Source organism: Corvus cornix, chromosome 4 (assembly GCF_000738735.6).
Source record: "Corvus cornix cornix isolate S_Up_H32 chromosome 4, ASM73873v5, whole genome shotgun sequence".
Classification (NCBI taxonomy): Eukaryota; Metazoa; Chordata; class Aves; order Passeriformes; family Corvidae; genus Corvus; species Corvus cornix.
In genome coordinates, this window is record NC_046334.1 from 18,012,071 (window position 1) to 18,036,933 (window position 24,863).

A 24,863-nucleotide genomic window follows, 5' to 3' on the forward strand; every position below is an offset into this window, starting at 1 on the left:
ATATGAGTCTCAAACTGTTCCAGCTGAAAAAAAGAAAAGAAGGCATATGTACTCATTGCTCCTGGGGAGGTGTTCACACGGTTAGGAAATGCATGATTATAAAGCTGCTTCTACAGAGAGGGAGAGTTATTGGGTTTGGAGAGGGTTTTTTTCACTTTTTTTTCATCCTCTGCTCCCTCACAGTTTTTCTTTTCTTATTAAGCCCTGAAAGTCAGCCTTTCAAAATTTGTCATGCCAACCAAAGGAGGGGATGGTTCTGTGGCTATATTATTTCTGTCATGCTGAAAATGATTTAGTGTTGACATGCCTGCACTGATGTACATCCATACATTCATACCTTGCTTTTCAGCATTGAATAAAGAATAGTCTGATAAATATGTTTAAAATGAGGAGAATGAGCTGCCTTCTCATTGATAATCAGAGGCCAGTACTGCTGTCAGCACTTTAACTATAATACCTGGCATCCAAGGGATAATAAATACCTTCTTTTATCTTTTTTTAATTTGCTGCCAGTGTGTGTGTACTTGTCTGGATACTTTTCATACCTGTGATCTACTTCTTAGATTGTGTCTTCAACTTCTCAAGTTGTATTTTGTTAATCAGCTTTCACAGGAAAGGGACATATTTCATAGCCAAAAAAAAAGGGATTGCCAAGTTAATTACAGTTGAGAAAAAGGAAAAAAAAGAGCATGCAACAGCCTGACTAGAGACAGAAAGTGGAGAGTAAAACAAGTATCACGTATGATAATAACTTATAAAAAAATGCACTGCATTAATCAAAGTTGTTCATCATTAAAGGATGCCTATGGAAAAAATTTAAATAGTTTGCTTAATAAATAAATAGACTTTCCACTGGGGAAATCTTCATTATAAGGAATCTTCTCCATGTCCATTTAGGTACAGTGCCTTCCAAGAAGGGGTCAGTAATTTCTGTCCTGTCAAAGTTTACTGCTGGCTTTGGATAGTCTTAAAGAGAGGTGGAAGAGTGAAAAACAATTGAATCTTTTGCAGTTAATAACACTAGAAAATGGCAGACTGCTAAACTCAGTGCCTGGGCCTTAATCTTGGTAGAAAGGGAGCTGACTTGGAGAACTGAACCTCCAAAAGTTTCAAGGTCATATGGGCTTATGAATATAGTGAGGGATCTACAGTAGGAGCTGCAGAAAGGAGGAACTGCAAAGCCTGCAAGGTGCAGACTAGGGGTAATTCCCAGTGTGTCTCATGTCACATTGCTGCAAGACACAGTCTCCAGTAGGAAAATGCCCTGCAGATGCCATAACTTGCTTCAGCACATGACATCCAATTTTGCAAGGTCTGATGACAGGCACGGAATTAACTTGGTCTGCAGCCGTAGGCATGCCTGGGAGCTGCTTACCAGTTCCAGCAGCATGTCAAGATATTTGCCCCATCTTTTATGAAAGAAAAATAGCCGTCAGCATTGGCATTTGAAAGAGCACCAATAAATTCAGGTAGAAGCTGAACAGCCATTTCAGTAGTTTCCCCTGTGTCTGAAGTTAAATGTTATGCTAGGTTTTTTTGTTAAACTCAGGTCTCTGAAGACAGGGAGGGAATACTTAAGATTTTCATGACATTCATTAAGGTCCTCTTTAAACTAATACAAAGCCAAGAGAATTAATTAGGGGAAATAACTGGGTATGTTTCTGTTGTGTGTAAAATTCTATAGGTGGAATTTAGTTCCTAAAGCATGTAATGCGACTGAGAAGTCCTATGAAGATTTTTTTGTTTTAAGTTTTTACAAGACTGTTCTGTAAAAGGATACACCGAGGAGATAGATGCTTTGTAGGAGATTCTATCCTCACATAACTGTTTTTGTAAGTGCAATTACTTTTTTCTGCATATCTCTCATATATAATTTGCTCTTACGAGATGATTTTACTTTATTTTTTAAAAGTCAAGCCTCTTATCCTAAAGAATAGTGCAAAGTAATCCAAGAGAAGACCTCATAAGCCTTTTTGCATCCACCTGAATGAATCCTGATTAGGAACCTGTGCAGTGATGTTAGCCTGATTGGTGGGAAATTGGTGAAGGAAACAACCAATTTTCAATCAACCTAATTGGTTGCTCAGGAGGTTTGAAATCTCAAGGAAAAGCTTTGCATCTTCTGCAGCTGTGTTAAAATTTTTTCTGGAATAGCAAATAAATTGATGGTAAGAATTGTACATTTGCAAAAATATTTACATTTATAAGTAGTTTGTAGAAAAGTCACATGACAGATATTTTAAAAATCATTTATGTTGTAGTATTTTCAGTCATTATTGAAGCTAAACATGTCCAAATTCTATAAAAGACATTTAAAAAAAACCAAGTTCAACCTGCTGCCCAGCTAAGAAGTGCCTTGATTGATTTCTATAGGTTCTGAGTACATTTTTATTTGTTTGATTATTCAGTCCTGTAACAAAAATCCACAGTACAGTGGTACCCAAAACCTGGTTCAGTCCATCTTCATCTGAGTGTTAAGAAATGGTGTTTAAATGACACCTGCATTACACAGTCCTGCATATGGTTGAGAGTGGTGATGAGCTCAAGAAGAGCAAATGCAAAAGGAAAAGCGTTCCCATGGGTTCTAATCTCTGTGGCAATATGGTCTGGTCTCGAGCTGGCTCTAAATCCATCCAAGTCCAAAAAGTCAAAGCGTCTGCACCAGTTTACCCAGCTGGGAACTTTGGCCCAACTTTGCAATTCATCATGCATTTTGTATGCATGGCCTGATATTTTCCCACTCTAATCTGACTGCACTCAGTGCATAAATAAATTAAGAAACAGTAAATACATTCCCATACAAAACCAGCGTAACTGTTTTTTGGTGTGTTTGAAAGGTCAGTGAGGAACAGAAATGGATCTTTTACTGACCATATTAGGCTGAACCAATTCACCTGAAGTATTTTTTGGTTAATAGCTGCCTATGAGTCAAAGGTATCCCAAAGCCAGTGCCTTGAAGAAGGTGGTTGCTTCCCTGCAGTAAAACTGGGCAGCACAGCTGAGCTTGTGGTGCCACATCTGGCTAAGACAAAAACACACAATAATGGCACACATTTGCCACTTCCCTGCTCTGAATTGTGACACTGCAATTAGTATGCACCTCCCAGAGGAGCACAATGCTGGACATACATGGCTGTATGCACATATCCTCTGCATTCTTCTGCCTCAGATTCTTCTCCCCTAAATCAGGTGAGATGTGGAATGGCCACGGTGTAACAGAACATAAAACATTTTTGCTTGCTGTGCTTCCCAAGCGCTTCCCTTATCACCTTGAGCTGTCCATTCAAGTGTAAAGAGAAGTTTCACTACCCACCTTCTAAAATTATAGTTTCTATCTATTAAAAGAAAGCGGCTCAAAATCCTTTTGAGAGGATAAATAGCACAGAATGCTTTGATTCATATCTGTGAGCTGGAAATTTCACACATCAAGTAAAACACCATGAATACATCATTATTTTGACAGCTTTGCGAAAAAGGAGGCTAGAGGATCTCATTGCATGGATTTAATTTCTGAAGTTTCACAGCTTTGTGTTTTGCAAAAGAATTGAATCCTTCCAGTAGAGCAGAGCAGGTAGTAAACTGAAGGGCAAAGGGGAGATACTGTCAAATCTCATACTTGGCATGCAAGCCCCCACCAAGGGCTTCCAAGGCAGCTTCCATGTCTCTCACCTTCTCAAAATAATGTCTTTTGTCTTTTTTTTCAGGCTTGGCACTTCTCCACCTGTGAGGGGGGTCACTGAAGAGGGTGAGTTAAAATGCCAGAACTGAGTTTCCCACCAAGACTGCCAGAGGTGAAAGGAAAGAGCTTCACTTTCTCCACCAGAGGATAGCTGGATGCCCACCACCACTAGGCCACCCAACCAAAGGGATTTCCTGGGCTGCTCTTCAGGTAAGATGAAAATCTGACTGTAAATGTTGGGGACAAATGCAGTGTTCGTTCAGCATAAAGCTGAATTTAAGTGAAAACCACAGTAGTATCAGAGTACCATGAATAAGGAGCAATATCCCAGCTGTAGTGAAGGACTATTTATGTTGAGGTAGGCAAAGGTAGACTCAAAAAAGGATCCTTTGTTTCTCTGAGCAGTAGTACCCTCCTGTGTTCTCATGTCTTCGTGCCTGTTTGCAAAGCTTGGCTGCACAAATATTTATGAAAGCCGTTTTAAAGCATGGAGGACATTGAACTGCTTTTATTTCCCTTTGAGTCATGGATATGGACCTCTCTTTGTAATCATGTAATTAAGAGAGATATATTTCTGGACAACAAAGGAGGTTTCCTTCTTCTATCCCATGTCTCCAGACCCGAGCCTTTACAAAAATTAAAGGTACTTTAATACCTTTTGATTTTTGACATAACCTTCTTCTTCCTCTTTTGTTCTCAGTTGCCTTAATTACCTGTTCTCCCTGATCTGATGCATTTTAGGACTGGAGGGAGCATGTACTTTCTTCTGGCATAGAAACCTGACTTTTTTAAAGCTTTGGCATTGACTTAAAAACACCTGGTATGTTAGTGGCGGTATTTCAATACTTTTACTCCCATGGTCAGTAGAACACAGAAATTGCAAGGATAATGCAAAGCCATTGCTCTTACGAGAAAGAAAGTCTGTCAAAGCTCAGAAAACTTTTCAGTAAAGTTCACATTTTTATGGACTTGTTATTTTGTACAAATCCATTTTCTTCTTTCCTGTCACATCTCCAAGCCTTTCTGTAAGGAATCACCGTCTCTTTTTTCCCCCTAATTTAAATTCTGCTCTATCTGTTTGGAATATTAGGTATGCCTTAGCAGTAAAATTATTTTAATGATGTGGCTGAGTGCTCATATATATTCAGGCAAGCAAACATAAAATGGTCATTCTTTATATTAAGGGTCTATCTATAGTTTAGAAAAGGTAATAAATGATAGATTGAAAGCATAGGTGGCTCAAGGAGTGGATGGTGTGTATTACTGAGGTTATTAGCTCATCAGTTGAAGGTGCCATAGATGGCTGCAGGCCAAATTTGGAAGCAACCTGCACAATGGCTGGACTCTGTAACAACTGATTTACTATATACTAACATGCACATTAACTCTTTATCAACTCTTTATGAAATATATATGCTTGGCACCCAAATGACAAGTAGGACTGTAAAAAGAGACGTAAAATTTCTTTATGAATGGCGTTATAGTGGCTCTTATTTTAGTTCAAATGTGTGGTAGGATTTGTAAGGGTTCCTATGTCACCTGAGATTCAGGTCCTGTTCTCAGAAGTGGCGCTATGCAGTGACTGCCTCATTTCCAATCAGGGTTAGGCCTCTAAGAAAAGTGTTGAATATGTTGCTGTCTGTTTCATTTACAGTTAGGCAAATGTCCATTTTAAGCCCACAGCTTTTCCTACGATGTGTGTGTCTGCTTTACCAGAAGCAGTGAGGGGTGTAGTGGAGGAGCTTCAAGGGTGGCAAGGACCCCACTTGTCTCAGATTCCAGTACCTTTCCATAATGATCATCCTCTTACACTCTGGGATAAGAGTAATGCTGATAACTGCATTATCTCCTATGTCTTTCCCTGTGAAACAGAGGAGGATTAGGTACTGGCGACCATGGAAGGATTTGGGGTTTCTCATCTTGCAACCAGCTGCTGCAATTTGGAATAGTGGAAGAATTACCACAATTGAGGCAGGTAGGGGCCTTTCAGTGCCCAAACAGAGCCAGATGTGCCTCAGCCACTCCTCAGAGCTGTCTGGTAGCTGTTGTCAAGGTGGGGAAAGAGACCACTGCTTCATCTTGTGGTGAAGTCCGGTGTTACACTGCTAACAAGTTGTCTTTTTTCTTGCAAAACAGATGTGTTTTGTAACTTAAGCCTGTTATTTTTATCCTGTCTACCCTGGAAGTGGAGAATAAATTGCCCCCTTCCTTTTTCCTGCAACCTTTTATGTAGATGATTACTGCTGCTATAGCTCCTCTTAGTTTTCTGTCTACTTGTGGTGGTTGTCCTTGTTTCATGGCTTCATTTGCTCCAATCAGCAGGAAAATTTCCTTACATAAAGTGGCTTTGGATCAGACCTTTTTCTAGATAAAGCCCTGTATTTAAAACATCATTCTAGTAGTTCAAATGTTACGTATTGGGATGGCAAGCACGTGCTATTTTAATTCTTGCTTAATGGGCAAAAATCTCATCTGGAATAAGGAAGGGTTATGTCCAGGCTGCTTACAAACATTATTTCTATTTAGCTCCCCAGCCCTATTTTTTTCTATCTGTTCTATTGCTGTTTATGATTCCTTATAGTAAACACTGTAATTTTTTTAAATTATCATAAACTAAGCTTCTATTGACTAGGGACAGCAAAGCCAACGTAAGAATGCAGAAAGCTACAGCGTTAAGGTTTGCAGGTTTTTTTTTACTAATGGAGTTGTTTGTCATTAGGTGCTTCCAGTAATGGCTCTAGAAAGCATTGATTATTTTTATGCCTTCCCTTCAATTTATAAATTCAGTTTACCAGAGAGTAAGAAAACAAAGATATGGAATGGTCTAAATGTTCCTGGGTAGATTTACTGATTTGTTTTCCCTAGGGTTTTCTCTTCTGCTTCACGTAGGCTTAGATCTTTGGGGGAAAAAAATCTGAATAAATGCAAGACCAGTTCACATTCTTATTTTCTTCTGCTAATTTTTTCATAACACAGAGAAAAAGGGAATAATCTTGAAGCCAAGGACAGTGCTACAAATTTTGTGACAAAAAGCTTAAGGACCCTGATGACCAGTCACCTTTCTCTTGGCATGGCTGTGTAGAAGAGAGAGGGTGCAAAGGGCTCCTTTACCTATTCAGTCTGTGAGCAGTAAGGTCTTTGTGGTCTCCAGAGTGTGAGAAGATGTGAGGGTAGACTCAGATAGGGACACCTGGAGCTAAAGATGGAGGATGGGAGCTGGCTGCTTGGAGAGGACTGGGTACACATGAAGGGGTTCTGCAGTAGTTTTGTCTGAGGCAAACCCAGAAAGCACTGGGGAAGGCTGTGCCAAGGCTGCCTCTGTCCTGTGGTCTCTTTCCATCTGGCATCACCCCTGCTGTCACTCAAAACACAGACATGAAACAGCAGAGCCCTGTTACCAGATAAAATCTGCATTCCTAGTATTGCTTTATCCAGGTTTTGCTGTCAAAAGGGATGGACTTTTCTACCTTGTCGTGGCTGCTGCTGTCAGGCAGAGATGGGCCCACTGGGATGGTGGAGAGGAAGGAGACCTTGCCAGGGGCATGGCTGGCTGGAAGAGGCTGCCAGCAAGCACAGAGAACATGGGGCAGCTGCCTGGAGCACACACTCGAGCCTGAAGGGGACAAGGAAAAAAGGGACCTGTAAGGTGTCTCTCTCCATGATGAGATACTGCTACAAGGAGCAATTCAAACCCTCGTAGCTAAAATTCAGGAGTCACAAGATCAGTTTTCCTTTTTGTACAAATGTTCTTTGTTTTTATAGAGATATCAGTAACCTATATACTATTTTGAGTGAGCACATATATAGCTATTTTCTGAACAGAACTTCTGCCTTTATTCCCAACGGATGAAAAGAAAAGTTTTCTTAGTCCTGGTGAGTTCAGGAGAACCTGAGGCTGAACAAGTTTATAGACCAAGCTGGGCATGATTGCGTATTGCAAAGGTACTCAATAAAGAAAATTCTAAATACTGGAGTAAAAGTTATTAAAAGTGGTTATTTAGGTTATGGTCCACAGTCTTTATGTGAGAAGAGCTGCTGAGAATAGATTAATATTTCCAGAACTAGGCTCAAGTTGCCTTGGGATAAGAAGATGGAGGAGAGTTTTGCTAATTTCCTTCTGTCAGAGTTAGCTTTTTGCCTCTGGGCTTTCAGAAATTCTCATAAGCATAGATCTTCTGAGAAGAAGTTCTATATTATATGGGTTGCCAAGCTGTGTCTATGAAGCAGAACCTCTTCAGAGCACCTTATGAACACAGGGTTTGATAGATATTTTAGCGCTGCCTCTGACTTTCTCCCTGCTGAGTCATTCAGGAGGCGAATGGTTTGATTTCTGTCTGTAGCCAAGGCGGATTGCACAAAATCTGTAATGCACAAATGATATTAGATAAGAAGAGAAGATTCTGCATGTGAATTTTTAGCCAGGTTACAGGTATTTTGCTGGGACTTCTCATTTCTCTGCCTTCATCAACATTAAAAAGTATGTAGTAAAGTAATTCAGCAAGAACTGGAATTAAGTTCAGGATCATGCAGATGTCTGACTCATGACTAATTATGAGCGCCCACTGGGAACATTTAAAAAGATTCTTGATGCTGCTGAGCCTCTGTGGTCCACTAGGACATCACAATGCTGGATGTATTGAATCCAATTGAATTTTATGTAAGTTAGACTGAGATTTCTCCCACTTCGTTGAATTTGATTACAGTTGATCAGAGGTTTAAAAAAACTAAACCAGGCTAGAAACATCAGGCTTGTGTTTTATACCTGGCTTGTCTCTACAGTGATCTAGCAGAGGAGTATATGCATGTTAATGGAAGTGAGAATTAGTCATTTTTTATGCTAAAAACCTCAGAGATGGGGGAGGGTTTGGAAGTTATTAGCTTAAGTTTGCCTTGTACATTCACTTTCCTCCAGCCAAATTGAACATGAGATGATTTGGCATGTGTTCTTGATCCTCTGTCATTGATGAATGCCACTTAGGTGACATATTTGCATGATATTTTGAGCAGGATAAATGGATGCTTGAGTCTTTTTTGGAAGCTTTGACTTTGGATTTTTTCCAGAAATGTAGTCTTGCTGTTGTTGTAAACTCACATTGTGAATGTTATTTCCCACGCAGTATGGCACAAAGTCCTGGTGTTATTTATTCAGGTCGCCCTTTGCTGTGGCCTGCAACTTCTCTCTGCCGGCTATGCAAGCACTGAGAGAAGAGGGGATGTGAAACCTCCCAACACTACCCCCTCTTTTCATGGATTTCTGGGTGGGGTGTGAGAAATGTGTGAAATGAGATCTTTAAAGATGCGCAGTCGCATGTGAGGAGAGAAAAATTACCCCTTCTTAAACATGGAAGCTGTAAATATATCTTGCTGTGTCCTGCTGTGTCTCCTGCATGCTCACCTAAGCACTAAGTGGCATCTGTCCCTAAAACTCACTGATCTCTATCTGACTGCTTATGACTCTTGTGCCACACTCATTATTTATTTGATGAAACGTCCCAGTGAAATAGAAGAGCCATTCATAAGCGCCTGACAACAAACAATCATGAAAATTGCCTTTGAATTTCCCTAATTTGCTTGTAAGAGTCAGAACAATGGAAGAGAATAATTGCAGTTATTAAAAGAAATTGCTGCAGGCAAAATACAACCCATTTTAAAATTCAGATCCAGAAAAACAGAAAGGGGTGCAGATAGGAAAGCCCACCCAGTAAGATGCCTCACTTCCCTACCTCCTTTTGCCTGTGCAATGAGAGACTTCACCTTGCTGTTTTATTTAGCACTGTTATTTAGGAGGAGAATCAGAGCATTTAGTATCAGCACAGTCAAGCTGTGTGCGGCAGCGCCTCGCCTGGCACAGCCACTGAAGAGCTGCTTTCTTCCAATCTGCAAAAACATCCCTCTCTGGAAACTAAGTGTATTGGAAACCAGTAGGAAGAAAGCTCACTCTAGCATCAGCTACTGTACAGAGGGGACTTTAACTCCTCCCTGGGCATGAGGTAGAATTCTTGTGAAGCTAAGAGGCTTTTCAAAACACACCTGGCTTTTGGCATCACATCACCCCTAACAAGATTGTTTTTCTTTAGACATTTAGAGACAGATTTTAAAGAATTTGGATTCCTAGAGATGTGTCTGTAGAGCTCTGGGGATTTCTGTTGGTCCAGACCCAGCTGACTTGGTGCATGGAAAGAGGTGGTGAACTGCTGCGTGCCCTTGGCCAAACAGAAAACCTCCAAGCAATGGCAGAAACAAACAGGGCGCTGACTTTTGTGTGCCTGACTTCCCTGTGCAAGTAAGAGTCAAGCTCCTCAACCAGTTAAACACTGCAGCACTAAGCAAAGTGATGTTTAAGTACTTGTAAAACTTGTGCCTCAGAAACCAGATGGCATTGTAAGGGGAATCTGCACTCAATACAAATGGCATGCTTTTGTCCTGGACAATTCAATAGAGCTTTGTCCAGTATAACTGAGCACGGTGGTAACTCTCATCTCTGAGTACAAATGAAATGTGTTTGGCTCTCCCACTTTTGTATTAGAAGATAACAGAACAAAGGATTTCTGCAATTTGAGGGCATGAACCCTCATTTTCTTTCCAGTCCACCTAAATAAAAAAGAATTTCTTGTTGGCCTATGATCTTCCCTTTTGCAAGTCAAAGCCTTTTCAGTTCCTACTGCAAGTAATGGCAGTTTACTCACAATTTTTCAGCTGCATATGATATCCAAAATTGGCTGCCTTGTTGTAATGAAAAGCAGCCTGCCAACACGGAGGTCCTTCCAAAGAAGCCTGCCTATTGTCAGAGGGGAGAAAGCAACTGTGGTAATGCTCCTGCATTGCTGTTTCACTTCATGCTTCGCCACAGGAGCAAAGCAAGGCAGCAGAGACTGCTGACAAGTGTTTACAGAACGTGCCTCTTTGACAAAAATGATTGTCAGGCAGTGACTATAATAAAACATTAGCAGGAGATAGTGGGTTTTCTTGGGTTTTTGTGCCCAGGCAGCTGGCTGTCTTAATTGCTCTGAAGAAATAGAAACAGAACTTCATTTTCTTCTCTTGTTATTTGGGGATGTAAATCATTCAACATTTTAACTCCATGACTCCCTGCCTAATTTTCCCTTATCAAAGTAAAGGTGGATGGAACTTCCTTTTACTTGCCTTGCTGTACACATTGAGTATATCCACTAAATATCTCTGCTTTGCATTGATTCATTGTGAGTAGAATTTAAACTGTATCCAATGGCCAGTATTTGAAGTTATTTGTCCAGGTAAGCCCAAAATATTAAATATAGTCATTTTGATCAGCATTATTCAAGTGAAGCTGACAATCTGTATTCATAGCAATTGAATGCTCTCAGGCACACGGTGGGATTCTTGCAGGTGTCCTGTGCAGGGCCAGCAGTTGGACTTGGATGATCCTTGTGGTTCCTTCCAAATCAGAATATTCTTTGTTTCTATTATTTTCAACAGCTTTTGTAAATCCAAACAGACTCCTCTGTGAACACTTGGGGAATATTAGTTCAAGTCTATAGCAGTCTGAGGCTGATTTAGGAATACTGTAATATTCCTAGTTCTTATTTCAGTTTGCTGAACTATTTTGTTGACTTGGATGTTTTCATTTTGTTTTGGTCTCATGGGTGGTTTTTATGGTATTTAATTTCCTTAAATATCTTGGCACAAATGATTTGACACAGCACGTAGGTTCAACAAATCACCAACAAAATGTTTCCTCTTTTCTGGATAATTCCTCTAGTTGTACAGATAGAAAGATAAGGAAGAAAGTGTGTTAGTCTGAGCAACTGTATTTTAGTCTGTAACTTCTACCCCCTCTCCTTTGTACTCTGGAATGGTTTTTCTGGAGTTATTGGACAAAACCATGTTAAAAGTGAGCAGAAGTAAATAATGGAAGAAGAATGTTGCAGGCAAAGATTCTTCTGTCATCCTTTCCATTTCTGTAATAACCTTTGCTGATTTACTTGCCAAATGAAGGCAGACTTTCTGTTCTCTCTCACCTTCTTTTTAATTCGATCAGACAGCTTCACTGTGGAGCCGTGCACGTGGGAAAGCCAGACTGTAGACTCACACCTTGTTTGCAGTGCCTTCCCTGAATTCACTAGCTGAGTGATCCAGAGCTATTATTTGGAACTTCAAGCCACAGTTGGATTTGCTATGAAGCTGTTCAGTGCACGTCTTTCACTGTGAATGTTCCTGTGCATGTAAAGTGAGAGGTGCTAAAGGGTGGTGGCTGCTAAAATCCGCCTTCTGTTGTACAGGGGTAGAAGACAAAGCAGTGGCAGCTCAAACACAAGAGTAGGACATTTTTAGTTTCAGGAAGAGCAGTTCACAGTGTGTGTGATTGTTGTTAAAGCAAAGGATGGCAGTTTGAAGTGTGCAAGGGGATAGTTCACATAAATCTGTAGAAAATGCAGGGTACAAATCAGGCAAAATATTTCCCAGGAACCTTGTTGAATTTAGAGACTGCTTTGGGACACAAGAGCAAGCTTTGGACACCTTGGAAATTCTTATCTCATCTTTCATAGAAGTGGTCATTTCTATAAAAGCATATAACAAATATTTTACAGCAAATAAAAACAGTTAGAAAGCAAATGCCGCCCTCTGTCTCCCCATACTGATAGATTCACCAGATTCTCTTCAAAATTGCAGCATGTTACTGCTTCCACTGCACCTCAACCACTAAAAGTTACAGCTCTTGACCTTTAAATGTTAGGAATAATAAAATTCATTATTAACAAGTAGTCAATTAAAAAATAAATGCCCCTCTGGTAAAACCAAACAGTAATGTTTTGAAATACTGCCACCTTCTGATCAGTCTGGGACGGAGAGCTGAGTTATTAGGATCTTGACAAAAAAAAATTTTATCAACTGTAATAATTCAGGTCCTGATTTTATAACGTTAGAGCCATGTTGCACCATTTGACTTGCAAGGCCAACTTCCGCTGAGACTACATCTACAGTGATGTAAGGAGAGGAGGAAAATGCAGTGTGATTTACAAGTGGTGGGAGAGAGAGCAGCAGACTTGTTTGACGTGAAGAAAAGCACTTAAGCGTATTATATGTGAATTTAAGGATTTACAAGCACAAAGCCTGTGCTTTAAGTTATATAAGCATTAAATGTGCTACAGAACTGCAGCTAAAATGTTGGTGTGACCTGCACCTGGTGTGAGTCTTAGGGAAGCTGACTTCCCTACTCTCCTGTAACACCTGTCTCTGACATCAATGTGCCCATGAAGGGTTAATTTTTTTTACCATTTTACATTGTTAACATTCAGATGATACTTGTCTGCATACCACCTTTGTGTATATTTTAATTATCCAGATGGTGCTTTATGTGTCCTCTCCCATGTCATTACTATATTACTTAAACTTGGCAGTGATACATAGGAATAACTTTCCCCAAGCTGGCTTTTTCTTGCAAAGTTCATCCAATTTCAGCTTTCCCAATGTCCTTTGTGCTGTAGTAATGTACATTGTGTACCTAAATGGCTTGCATATAATTTTAAATTCCCTTGATAGGGAAAGCCAGTTCGACAAAGAAAATGTTTAAAAGAAGCAAAAATTGACACAAAAACTAAGATAATGTGACCTTAAAATTATCATTTCAAACTCTCCGAATTCAGACAATTTAGGTTCTTATATTTCCTTCAATTCACTTGAATTTACCCAGGTTTTTTGTTGGGGTCAAGTCAGGTGGGGCTGCCTGTATCACATTCCCACCTGTGGGATTGTTACAGACCGGGGTGATGCCAAGGTCTTGACTGCACTACATTTTCCCAAAAGGGTGCAAATAAGATGTAGGCACAGTGGTTTTTTTCCCCAGTAGAATGGATATTTTGAGATGGTGCCTGAGAAAGAGAATCCCTCCTTGAACTGTTATTTGGGATGGTAACAGGACAGAAGCAAAGGGAGAGAGTGACTGATTTTGAAATCACAGCACTTCTGTCTTGTGAATCCATCCCATATTATAACTCCATCTTGGTAATATTTTAACTTATTTCCTGGTTTCAATCTAATTTTGGAGAGGAGGAATCTTGACAGTGCTGAATTTCTCCATGCTTTCTGAAATATGAGGTAAAATAGAGGATTCAAACCTTATCAGTACCCCTCTAAAGAGAAAGACTGAAATTTGAGCTCAGCTGTGTGACTGTACACCAGGGGATACACATGCTAGAGAGATGTGTTAAATGAAAGCACCCAGAAATATCAAAAACTCTTTTGCTTGTGTAATTACTTGTATGTTGGCTTTGATAAGTCCAATGCAGGTAAAGTGGTTGGGTTTAGCCAAAGCAGCAGAGTCCTGCAGCAGGATTTGTACTGCATTCTGGTAATGGCAGGTGAATATCAAACTGTTGTGCACAGAGCAGAGTGCCCTGGACAGGAAGCCCCTTATGACCTCCAAAGTGCCTTTTTTGTAATTACAAACTGAAAATAAGAACAGTTTTCTCATCAGAAAGCAGAATAGACTTGACTCGTGAACATTTAATGAAGCACGTGAAGCTGTGCTGTCATCCCAAGATGTGTATTTTCCTTGCTGGTTCCTAAATACGTTTTTCTTGTTTCAATTTAATACAGAACCATCTCTGCTGCTGAACAATAGAAACTTCATCTCTTCAGTTTCAAACAAGGGACTATCCCATAGCAGAGCGTTAGAGCTTCTTCACAGAATCTGCTAAACGCGAATGACAAGCCACACAGCAAGATTTGATAGCAATCTGCAAGTGTTTTTAAAACAGATCTTAACCATATGTACAGTGTACCACTTCTGCTGTTGTATATTGAGCTCAGGAGAAAGCAAGTAACATAATTGCCTTCATCAAAATTGTCAAACAAGGAAACCTTTTAAAACTACATAGAAGGGGGAACATAATGAAAGCCCTGGAAGAAAGAGGCTAAGAGAAGACAAACTGGCAGGGAACATTAACATATACTTTTAACTACTCTTTTCACAGAGAGACGAATGACCCAGAGGCTTGACTGCTGTAGCTCTTTTTTTCAGTAAAAAAATTTTGTATGTGCTGCTGTGTAGAAAAGAAATGCTTATTTCGCCTGTGTTATTTTACATTTCAGTTTGGACAAGCAAGAGGAAGCTTTATTTAGCCTGTTGAGTCCAACCCCACAGTAATAGAGCACATAAAACTTTCAAGAAATGAAAGGCATGCTGAACTCACATTTCAGATAGTTTTCAGGATAAGTCCTTGGCTGTTATATCCATATGTCATAATAGACATAAATTATTAGAAATTATTTGCTACAGTGTGCAATCACATTAGCTCCCAGGGACCTTTTAGACTGGATTTATGAACAGAGATGTTTCCTGAATGTTTTTCCTAAGGAAACTACAGATTCCAGGACAAATCAAGTTTTGATGAAATAAGGGCTCTGGATTTCAATTGCTGACTGATACCTAAGGGTAGTGAGTGCATCCTCCAGGGGCAATTAGGGATAACTATCTGCAAGGATAGTTGCATCTTGCAGCAATTCCTGCTGGAAGTGGGAGGATGTTTTTTGCCTTATGGCATATGCAGATGTTGCTGAGTAGCAGCCACTTTGGTTCCTCTCCTGCAGAAGTATTGTGGAGAAATGGCTCAGGAGTGAGAAGAGCTTTAAAATTTTCCATCTGGGTGAGCTGAAAGCTGTGAATCAAAATTGTCTTTGGGTAAGGGAAGGTGATGGTCTTTTGGGCCTTACTGGTTTAATGGAAACCTGCAAAATTTAAACAAATATCAGTTACTGTGGTAGTTGTATGCACCAAGGCTCTGTGCTATACTGTGGTTGTTTCCAGCTTTCATTTCCTTGTGGAAAGTGCACTTCATCTCATTTTTCACTTCAGCCCTTGTCTTCTTTTGTTGTAAAGCAGCACAAGCACAGCACATCAGGCAGCTCACAGATCATATGGAACACAAAACTGTTGTCCATCAGAGGTAGGTAGCTTGCTCTGAACACTGTAGATTTACTGTCCCTTTTCCTGTCTTTTTGAGTTGTCCTTGCTGTTTGAAGAAAAGTCTTGCATGAATTCATAAATGCTATCCAGCCTGTGTTTTCTTAACCAGATACCAAGATCTCATTTGCCCCAGATGGGCTTGGTTGAAGAGTTCTGACTCCATATACCTCAAGACTGTGGGCAGCCTGAATCCTAGATAACTGTGTAAAATAAGAGCGTGCAAGACAGCAATGAGCAGGGCTTTAGCCCTTTGTCTGGTCTGTGTTACTGGAGCCAGTGCAGATAAAATTGTGACAGTCTGGCTTTTCCTGGGACTCTACTGTGCACTGCTTTGTGCTTCTACGGGTGTGATAATCACAGCACCCTGGTCCTGAGTGGTAGGGGAAGGAGTCTGATAGGAAAAGCTTTTAGTACAGGGATGTGTGAATAGAGGAATTCCATAATTAACAATAATGACCAGCACAGGTGACATTTCTTTGTAGTTAATAGCTGCTGGTGTGAAAGGCCCCGAGGCAGAGCCTCAAGCTGCTAAGCTAGCAAGTGAATTGGCAGACTATTTGACCTGCAGTTCATTCCTAATATATATGGTGTGAAAAACCCAAGCAAAATGTTTATAAGCACTGCTTCTTGGGCTGTGTGGGAATGCCAGAAATTTTGTATTTGGGATTGAAGCAGTTTTCTCTTTTTGGCAATAGGCTATGCACCAACTCTTTAGGAAGATGGAGAATGGTAAGCATCACTTGCATCTTCCAGAGGAGAAGGAAATAAAGTCTTATGCACCTGAGAAAGCGTAAAAAAATTGTAGCCAAAATCTGCAGTAGGAAGATTATGGAGTTTTCCACCCGTAGGGCCATGAAATTTGACCCATGATAAGTAAGTAGCTTGACTTAAAAAGCAGTGTTGCTGAAAGAGGTGATTGCACCTGGGCCACCCCCTTTTGCACTGTCTTCATTTCTGGAGATTCCTTCTCCAACTTTTATAACAAAAATGGATAAAAAAAGGGAGATTGTTCTGAATGATTCTGCAGGCAAGAGAAATGGGGCTTGTGACCAGGAAAAGGAGATGAGGAAGCTGTTTGCCAGCTGGACACTGCAGTGGTGGTCCTTGGATGTTGCTTTTATTGGTGATTCAGAGGTGGGTCATACTCAGCACATCTGGTCCTGATAATGTTTGGGTTTTTTCAGAGGGCTGATTATAGTACTTCACTGTGCTGAACTTTGAGTAGAAGTTGTTCCCAAAGCCTTTTTTTCCAATTACCAGCTCACCATAAAATCCATTATTGCCCATTTTAAACACAACTATCGAAACCATTTGTCTCCAGAGACTGCCAAGGGAACAGCTATAGATGTTGTTTACTATGCTGAACAGAGTGAGAAACACTAACAGATCTACTGTAACAAGAAATAACCCATTACAGTAAGGGAAGACTTTGTGCTCTGAATTATATCTTTAGACTCCAGTCTGAAATACAACCTGCTGTCATGTTTTTGCATGGCTGGCAATTTTACTCTATGACACAACAGATCTCAGTGCAAATATCTGGGGCTTATGCTCTACTAAAAAATTGAACCTTTTGCAATGTAGCAGATGGGAATTGGATTGAAGAAGTGCACTCATTCTTGAAACTGGGTTTTATGAAGGTCTGCAGGCAGAGTTTTTGGTACCATCTTGTGCTCCACTGTGTCATCAGGTTTACAAAGTTAAACCCTGTCATTAGTACTGGGTGTGTGCTGCCCTGAAACAAAAGCCATGGAACAAGTTCTTAGCTGGTATGAAGAACTACAACACCAGGCATGACATTTAAAGTAGTCCTTTCCTTTCTCAAAGATTTGTCTCATATAAGGTTTGACTTCATATATGATCCTGCATTTTTAGATGCCAGTGGCCTCTTCTCAGCCAGCCCTGTCTCTCTCTGCTGTTCCATCTCATCAGAACAACTTCGACTCTGCCTAGGTTTCTTCATAAATTCTATTACCTTATTTCAACTCTTGACTTTCGGCACCTTGCTGAAATTCTTGTGGATTTTTTGACTGAGGGCATGCCCCATCGCTGTTGCACTGACCATTTTTGCATGAAGTGTAAAGCCTTCCACCTCATGAGGAGCTACAAGTAAAGAAAACAGAGACTTTAGAAGCCTGGAGTTTTTGCTGAAGAATGTAAAGGTACTGAGATCACAGTCTGCCTGGCCCTTTTATATCTGCTTTAACTGCCCTCCAGTAACTTCTGAGTCTGTTGACCAGTTTCACCCAGATCTTACAAGGAAGACAGAGGTTTAGAGGAGACTTAGTTATAAGTTATATTAATAAAAATTCTCTTTCCTTTGCCTGCTATTATCTATAGGAAATCTTGCTATATGAATTGCCTGTTAATGCATTCTAGAGAACTCACAGGAAGGAGGCACAGTCCCCATCTCAGAAAAACTTTTGTATGTTAGACAGCAGAGGTTCCAAAAAAAGAGACAAAAACCCATGGGTCTCCTTCTCAACGTTTCAGTGCAAGCAAACTAAAACAGTTTTCCCTCCTCCTACTGGCTTTTTTAGTAGTGCCTGTTGTGAGGAAAATACCTCACGGAACAAAATTCAGTTGAAATGATAAAACACTGGCAAATTTATAAGCTGCTGAAAGTAAGATCCCATAATAGCCTGTTGGAGAACTTTACTTGGTGGTCTTGTAGGTGTTGGCTAACAAATGGGTTAATAGATGCCAGCCTCCATAATTCCAGATTGTGCAGTCACGTCACTGGGGAGAGACTCTCCCATTTCAGAGTAAAACTGCTGGAGAAACTTTGGTGTTTTCTGCACTGCACTTCTATTCTGGGAAGGAAGAGGTGTTAAAATAAAATTTTGGAAGGCTTTTAACTGTGCTGCTATTAAGAGGAAGAAACCAAACATCACAAAACCAAAGAAAAGAAAAGCCAAGTGCAGTTGCTTTTTTTGCTGCAGTTGCAAGTGCTATTTGTGTTAGTAATGTTTGGCCTCATCACAAAATCATACTGTCATCATCTCTTGCATTCTCTCACTTCACCTGTGTGGTTTTTCCTGTGCCTCTATTTAGGGTTCTCTGTTTCAGAGAAACCCCAGCTATAAACCTCTCTAGCTGGAACTCCATGTGCTTAACAGTTGACATATCAGTTTGTTTCTATAGAGTGAATATTAAAATTAATGTAAAAGGCTAAACCCCAAAGACTAAATTAAAATAACAAAAGAGATATTACTTGCTGAAAGGAAATAAATGGACAAAATTAAACCATAGACCATGAATTAGATTTTCCATGGAGCTCAGCTTCTATTAAGCAGTTGTATAAACAGAGACACTGAAGGGCTTGACCTCTCCCTGCTCCCATGCTTTTCTGTGGGAATAATAGGCATAGATAGTTTCAAGATCTGGCCTTTTTGCACCTTTTTATTTGCACTTGATTTACTTATCTTGGTTGATCATTGATGAGATGCTGACAGTGGCACCTAGCACAGGTGGTGTGTGTGATGTACAAGAGCTTTGCTGACATGAGATAAGGTGATTGGAGGAGGTCCCCTCTAAACACCAGAGCTGACAGTGAAATGGGTCCATCAGCATCAGTGTAGTCTTAGTCTTGAATATTTCTGTCCCTGGTGCTGGCCCTAAAAGTTTTAGCAAGGGCTGTAGTCTCCTTGAAAGGAATATATTTGATTCTTTTCCTGAAAATGAACATATAGCTTCTCTTTCAGCATCTCTTTCAGCTGAAACCCTTGATGGTTTCCAGTATGATCAGTATTGTGTTAATGCACATCACATACAGTTATGTTTCATGCTGCAAGGGCAAAACAATGTCCTAGATGTGCTGGGGACTGTGACTTAACTCCCAGGTGTTATGACTTTGTTCCCTCTACTCGAGGGGACGATAAGGAACAGTCGTCTCTCCTGTTCCTCAAAAAACAGCAGCCACAGCATGTGGGACTGTTTGGGTAGGTATGATCAGTTCCTGACGCTGTGAGAAGGCTATTGTGCTGCATGGATCAGATGGGCATGACCTGGCAGGTGCTTCCATGAAGAGTTCAGATTCTTGGGTGGTTTGAACTGGATAAGAGTAATGTATAGGAAAGCACAAGGTCCCTTGTTCCCTGTTTGCATGGCAGTAACTGTTAATTTCAGCTAGTGGCTTGGGAAGCAAAGAAAGCATGTTTTATTACCTGGTTTGTACTAGATGGGCATGAAAAAAGAGATGAACGTCCGTGATCATGCAGATTAAGAAATGCAAGTGCTGGGCAGCCTACTCATCCCTAGTCTCTCCATTCTGCCTACTTCCCAAGGTGTATTTGTGGTGGCTCTGTTGGAAATGGGTGTAAAGGTAAGCAGGGAATAATATCCTATAATCCCCCTTATCTCACTCACAAAAAGCTAATATCAGCAATAAATCAACCCCAGGTCATCTCATGCAGTGGGTAATTTTGTGCTCCCTAAAGAACTAAAGTGCCATCTGAAGTCTGAGGCTGAGCTCTAAGAAAATAGGTATTTAAACACATGGATAAATAAGTACCTTACCCTGTAGTACAGGCATCAGCAGTGACCAAGCATGTGAGCTCTGCTTGGCCTGGGGGGAATTTTTTTGTTTGCTTGCTTGTTAAATTTCCAGAAATGTCTCTCATACAAAAAGCTGATGCTGGGTCTCTTATGCTAGAGAGAGCACTTCTGTTCTTACGGTGCTGAATCCCTGGTTCCAGTTACTTGAGCAGTTTGGCAGGTGTCTCCTGTGTTTGAGCAGTAATAATCAACTTTGCAGAAAAAATTAAAAATACTATTTCTGTGTAACTACTGCAGACCGTAACGTTTTTCTGACAGTGACTTCACCCAGTCATACACTTAGTGTGTCCCCAGAAAGCCAAATTTTCAAAAGTGATATATTTTCCATTAAAGGCTGCTGCACAGCAATGAGTTTGATTCCAGGTAGGCACATTATATCAAGCTTACCTTATTATAGATTGTGGTGGGAAAGGCACTCTGTGAAGATGCAGCTTACTAAATTATCTCAGTGAATCTGTAGGTGGTAACTTTGAGCATGCTGCCTGCCTGACCCAGTTGTTAATATAGCCAGTTAAAGGCTGATGTGTTCAGAGGAAGAGCTAATCTGTCTCATTTAGGAGGCAATGTGTCAGAGCTTGTATGTGATGTATCTGACATGGTGAGTGGCATGCCTGACTCGGCAGTTGAATAACATTACTCATTCTGGAATATTTCTTCTTCAACAGAGAATATAAACACAAGCACACATTTATATTTTTTTGTTAGTAGATGATCGAGCACATACCAGAATGAATCAATGCCATTTAGTATGCAGAAGGATTTTTTACTCTGTACATCATTCCCCTCGCAGGACCATTATTTTACATATCAGTTACTGGGGCGTATTCAAAGCCTAAGGGAAACCACTGACTTTCAAGAGCTTCGGATCAGATCCTTTAAGCCAGCCCAGCCATTCAGCAGGCAACATCAAATATGGGTAAAATCTGTTGTGTGTCTTCCTGCTCTGCAGTCCCATGAGATGGCCCAAAGAGAGCATTTCTCTCTTTTCCTTGCCAGAAAGCTGTGCTGTATTTACTTTTGAATAAGATGAGCTGGGAAATTCAAGGCCTTGAAACTGATACAGTCTACAATTGTGCTTCCACCGTCTGTTGTGGTGTTGTTTTGTCTTTTTGGTGTTGTTTGTTTGGGGTTTTTTAATGCCTTAGTGCTGTATGAAAAAAAAATGCATGTGATCAGCAAAGCTGCCTGAACGCTTTTTGGGCTCTGAGCACAGGAAAGGTTCTCAGCTTGTCAAAGAAGTAATTGTAGCTCCTTTCTGACCACTGCATACTCTACTATCTCTGCTGTAACTTAGTCTTATACCCATTCAGGGATCAGCACACACTCTTTTGGCAGCCCATGCTCTGCAGAACCACATACTTTTTCTCAAAAGGGCAAGATATTTGGCAGCATTTGGAGGGCTGGCAGTGCACTGCTGCAGGCTGGCTGGTGCTCAGTACCATGGGGTGGGGAGTGGTGGTGCTGTCAGCATCCCCAGGACTGCACTTGAGACAAAGGAGTAACAAGATTATTGAAGGGTAGCTCAGAGGGGAAGCAGGGCTGCCTCCCAAGTTGAGCTGGCATTCCTAAAGGAATCACAGGAGAGTGAATGCTTATCTGTTGAGTTAGCAGCATGCCTAATGGGAAGGGGAACCGATCATCTGATTAGCATTGGCACGTTATCCTTCAGCAGCAGATTGCCTCAGGCAGTGGGCACAGAGCTGCTCATCCCGCACAGGTTTCATGTTGCTCTGCTCCGTTTAGCTTATGCTTTGATTTGCTTCACTTATTTCTCATTTGGTGAAAGATAGAATCAATAAATCTTGAATACAAGTTGCTCAACAGAGGGTTGCACTATTTTTATTCTTTGTGCTGCACACCTGTCTGCCTGTGCTATTAGCATGTTTGCTCTTCCTGTTGCTTTCAGTATCAATAGGAACATTCTCAACTGCTCCTGTTTGTTTCTTTATTTTTATTTCTTTCAAGAGATAAGTCCCCACTGTGCAAATCTCCAACTGTGTGTGCTGTTAATGAAGTCACATAAGTAGCACCACAAGCCCAGGGCCCGCTGGCCAAAATGCTGTGGATGGCAGAGCCATTAATACAAAACCTAGAATCCCAAACATTGGTTTATATTACTCAGACCCTGTGCCCCAAGCTCCTTTTCTCTTATGTGATAAAACTAATAGGCTTTTTTCTGATGACCACATAAAAAAAGATCTTAGAAAAACAGCCAAAATGCTGCCTGAAACAGCAGCTTGTCTCTTTTTTCTTGCTTGCAAAATCGTCATTGCAGCAGCTAAGAAATGCAGGCAATCATTCCCAAATTAAAGACACCTGTTCTTTATTAGTTTTGGATGAAACTAGGAATGGGAAACTCACCTTCACATTTATGGAGTGTCCTGATCTAAAATCCACACGGTGGTGAGCCCATAGCACAAGTGAGATAATGCTGGTTGTGGGCCTTTACTCTAAGGTTCTGTTCCCGAGTATCTGAAGCAAATCAGAGCACTTCCTCACATGGGAAAACATGTCTCAGGAAGAGTAATGCACAGGCTGTTTATCTACCTGTCTTGGACTGTTCACTGTGGGATGGGGATGATTTGTGATACTGTTGATTCTCCAGCATTTATGGAAGTGGTAGCGGAGAGCCCTCTTGAGTTCAAAACCTTCCTAAAATTTGGACATAATGGAATTTGAAAGTGGTCTCTGGAGGTCTCTGGTCTGACCCTTTGCACAAAGTATGTCATATAATGCAGGTTTCTTGAGTCTTGTCCAGTTGAGTTTGAGTTTTTCCGAGAAATAAAATCCCACAGCCCCTCTGGACGCTTGTGTTAATGTTTGGTCTTGCTTAACTGAGGATAACTCTTCTGTGTTGCAGGATTAGTAGCAGAGGGGAAAACATAGTTATCAGATATTGCAGCTCTCTAGCTCTTCTACTGTCTGTGCTGAAGGGATCCAAGCTTCTTCAGGACCAAAGACAAATATCTGGGCTCGTGTCTTCAATGAGATCAGCAGTTAAGTACAGCGTCCTGTACTCAGCCTGGTAGGTATTCAAATAAAATACACTCCAGTATTTTAAATAGTTGGAAAAGAATTTTATGGAGGCAGAGCACCCAAAGGAAGCTTGCTGTATCCTTTTAACTCCCCTGAACTACTGTTGTTTGCACCTTTGTTCCGAGTTTTATTAGACCAGTGGAAAAAATTACATGAAAGTAGTAGTTGGGTGCATTTGACAGCTCGGTGAAATAGAAACCTACCAACATGTGTTATGCAAAGACAGTGACTAACAATAAAAAATAAATGTTATTTATTTTATAGTATCTGCAAACAAACTGTGGATTGTGCCATCTAAAGTTAGGATTCAAAGAAATAGTGATGCTATTTTCAAAGAATTTATTAATCTGGATAATGTGTGTCCTTTAATGCTTCTGTATTACCTTTTCATTAAAATAATCAGAGTAAATCTGTGTGCAGCATAAACTCCTCCTCTCCCCCTGCCCCAACAATAATCAACTTAAACCACAATTTTTAAGAGATAGTGATGTGGATTGCCTTGATAAACTGCAAATATGTCCATATAAGTTCAAATGTTGACTTCTATAACCTTGATTTCCCTTTATATTGGCAAATCTTTTAAATGGAAAAAGATTTATTTCTTTTAATCGACCAAATATTGCAGTTCAGTTACAACTGTTGCCTGCAGAGGTGAGCTGTAGTACTACAGACATTTGTCATGTGAGAGTTTGCTACAGCACAGAATCAGTGCTGAAAATGTTTGTGCCCACCATGTCTTTAGTGTTGATTTGAGACAAGCTTACCATAATTAATTTGCATGTGGAAAACCACCTCTCTGCCAAGACATAAAGATGATGATTTTGAGTTGCCACAATTATGTTATAAAACGTATTTATCCAGAAGCCTGCCTCTTCCAAAGCAGATGTCTTTGTAGTGCGTATTCGGTGTATGCCCCTTTTGCGGTTTCCACACTGTAGCTGCAATAACTGACAGCTGAAAACATCATTGCAAGTCTGTCAAATGTGCTGTCTGCATAACTGGTGATAATCTAACTATTCTTCAGCTTCACATATCAAACTGCTGGGAACTGAAACTTCAGCGCCTGTTATTGGCAGCGGTAGGTGGAATTGAGTAATGTGGTTGGAGTGTCAAAGGCCTGTGGTGCTGACAGGAATATTAACCATAAATCAAACACAGCACAATGGTGGTGCTGGGCTGGAGTGAAAGGCAGGGTCTTGCAGCCAGGCTGCTCAGACCTTGCGTGTGGGAATATTCCGACTGGCTAGCAGAAGCAAGGATTGCTAGGCTGGAGCTACAGCAATGATCCATTTAACTTAACACTAGGAAGGAATGATAGAGATGGAACAAGTGACATGTGAGATGGCTGCATGCTCTGCTGAGTGTTCCCGCCTGCCTTGCAGCCCTGTCACACTGCAGAGGCTGGTGAAGGGGATGTGTCATCCCTGGTTAGGCAGTGACACTGCTGCTCCTATGTGGCTGCTGTTGTAAACATTTTTTGGTGGTGGCTGGGCTTGCACTTGCTGCATTTAAGTGGAGCTTGCAGGGCTTGATATTTAAAATGTCCTTGATTTGGAGCCAGCTTGTGACATTGTTTCTTGCAGCAAATAGTTCCCAGCTTGCAGAAAGGACCCTGCTGCCTGCATTTTGTCTGCTCCTAGCACCCAC

General features: G+C 40.7%; 1 long non-coding RNA gene across 1 annotated transcript in view; it reads left to right on the forward strand.

The window, feature by feature from the left end:
• Window positions 1-24,863, forward strand: part of LOC104697215 — a 477,817-nt gene that overhangs the window by 55,392 nt on the left and 397,562 nt on the right. Inside the window, exons 3-4 of the long non-coding RNA XR_005601811.1 lie at window positions 3,705-3,889; window positions 23,041-23,205. This is a non-coding gene — a long non-coding RNA (uncharacterized LOC104697215). The remainder of the gene's footprint in view (window positions 1-3,704; window positions 3,890-23,040; window positions 23,206-24,863) is intronic.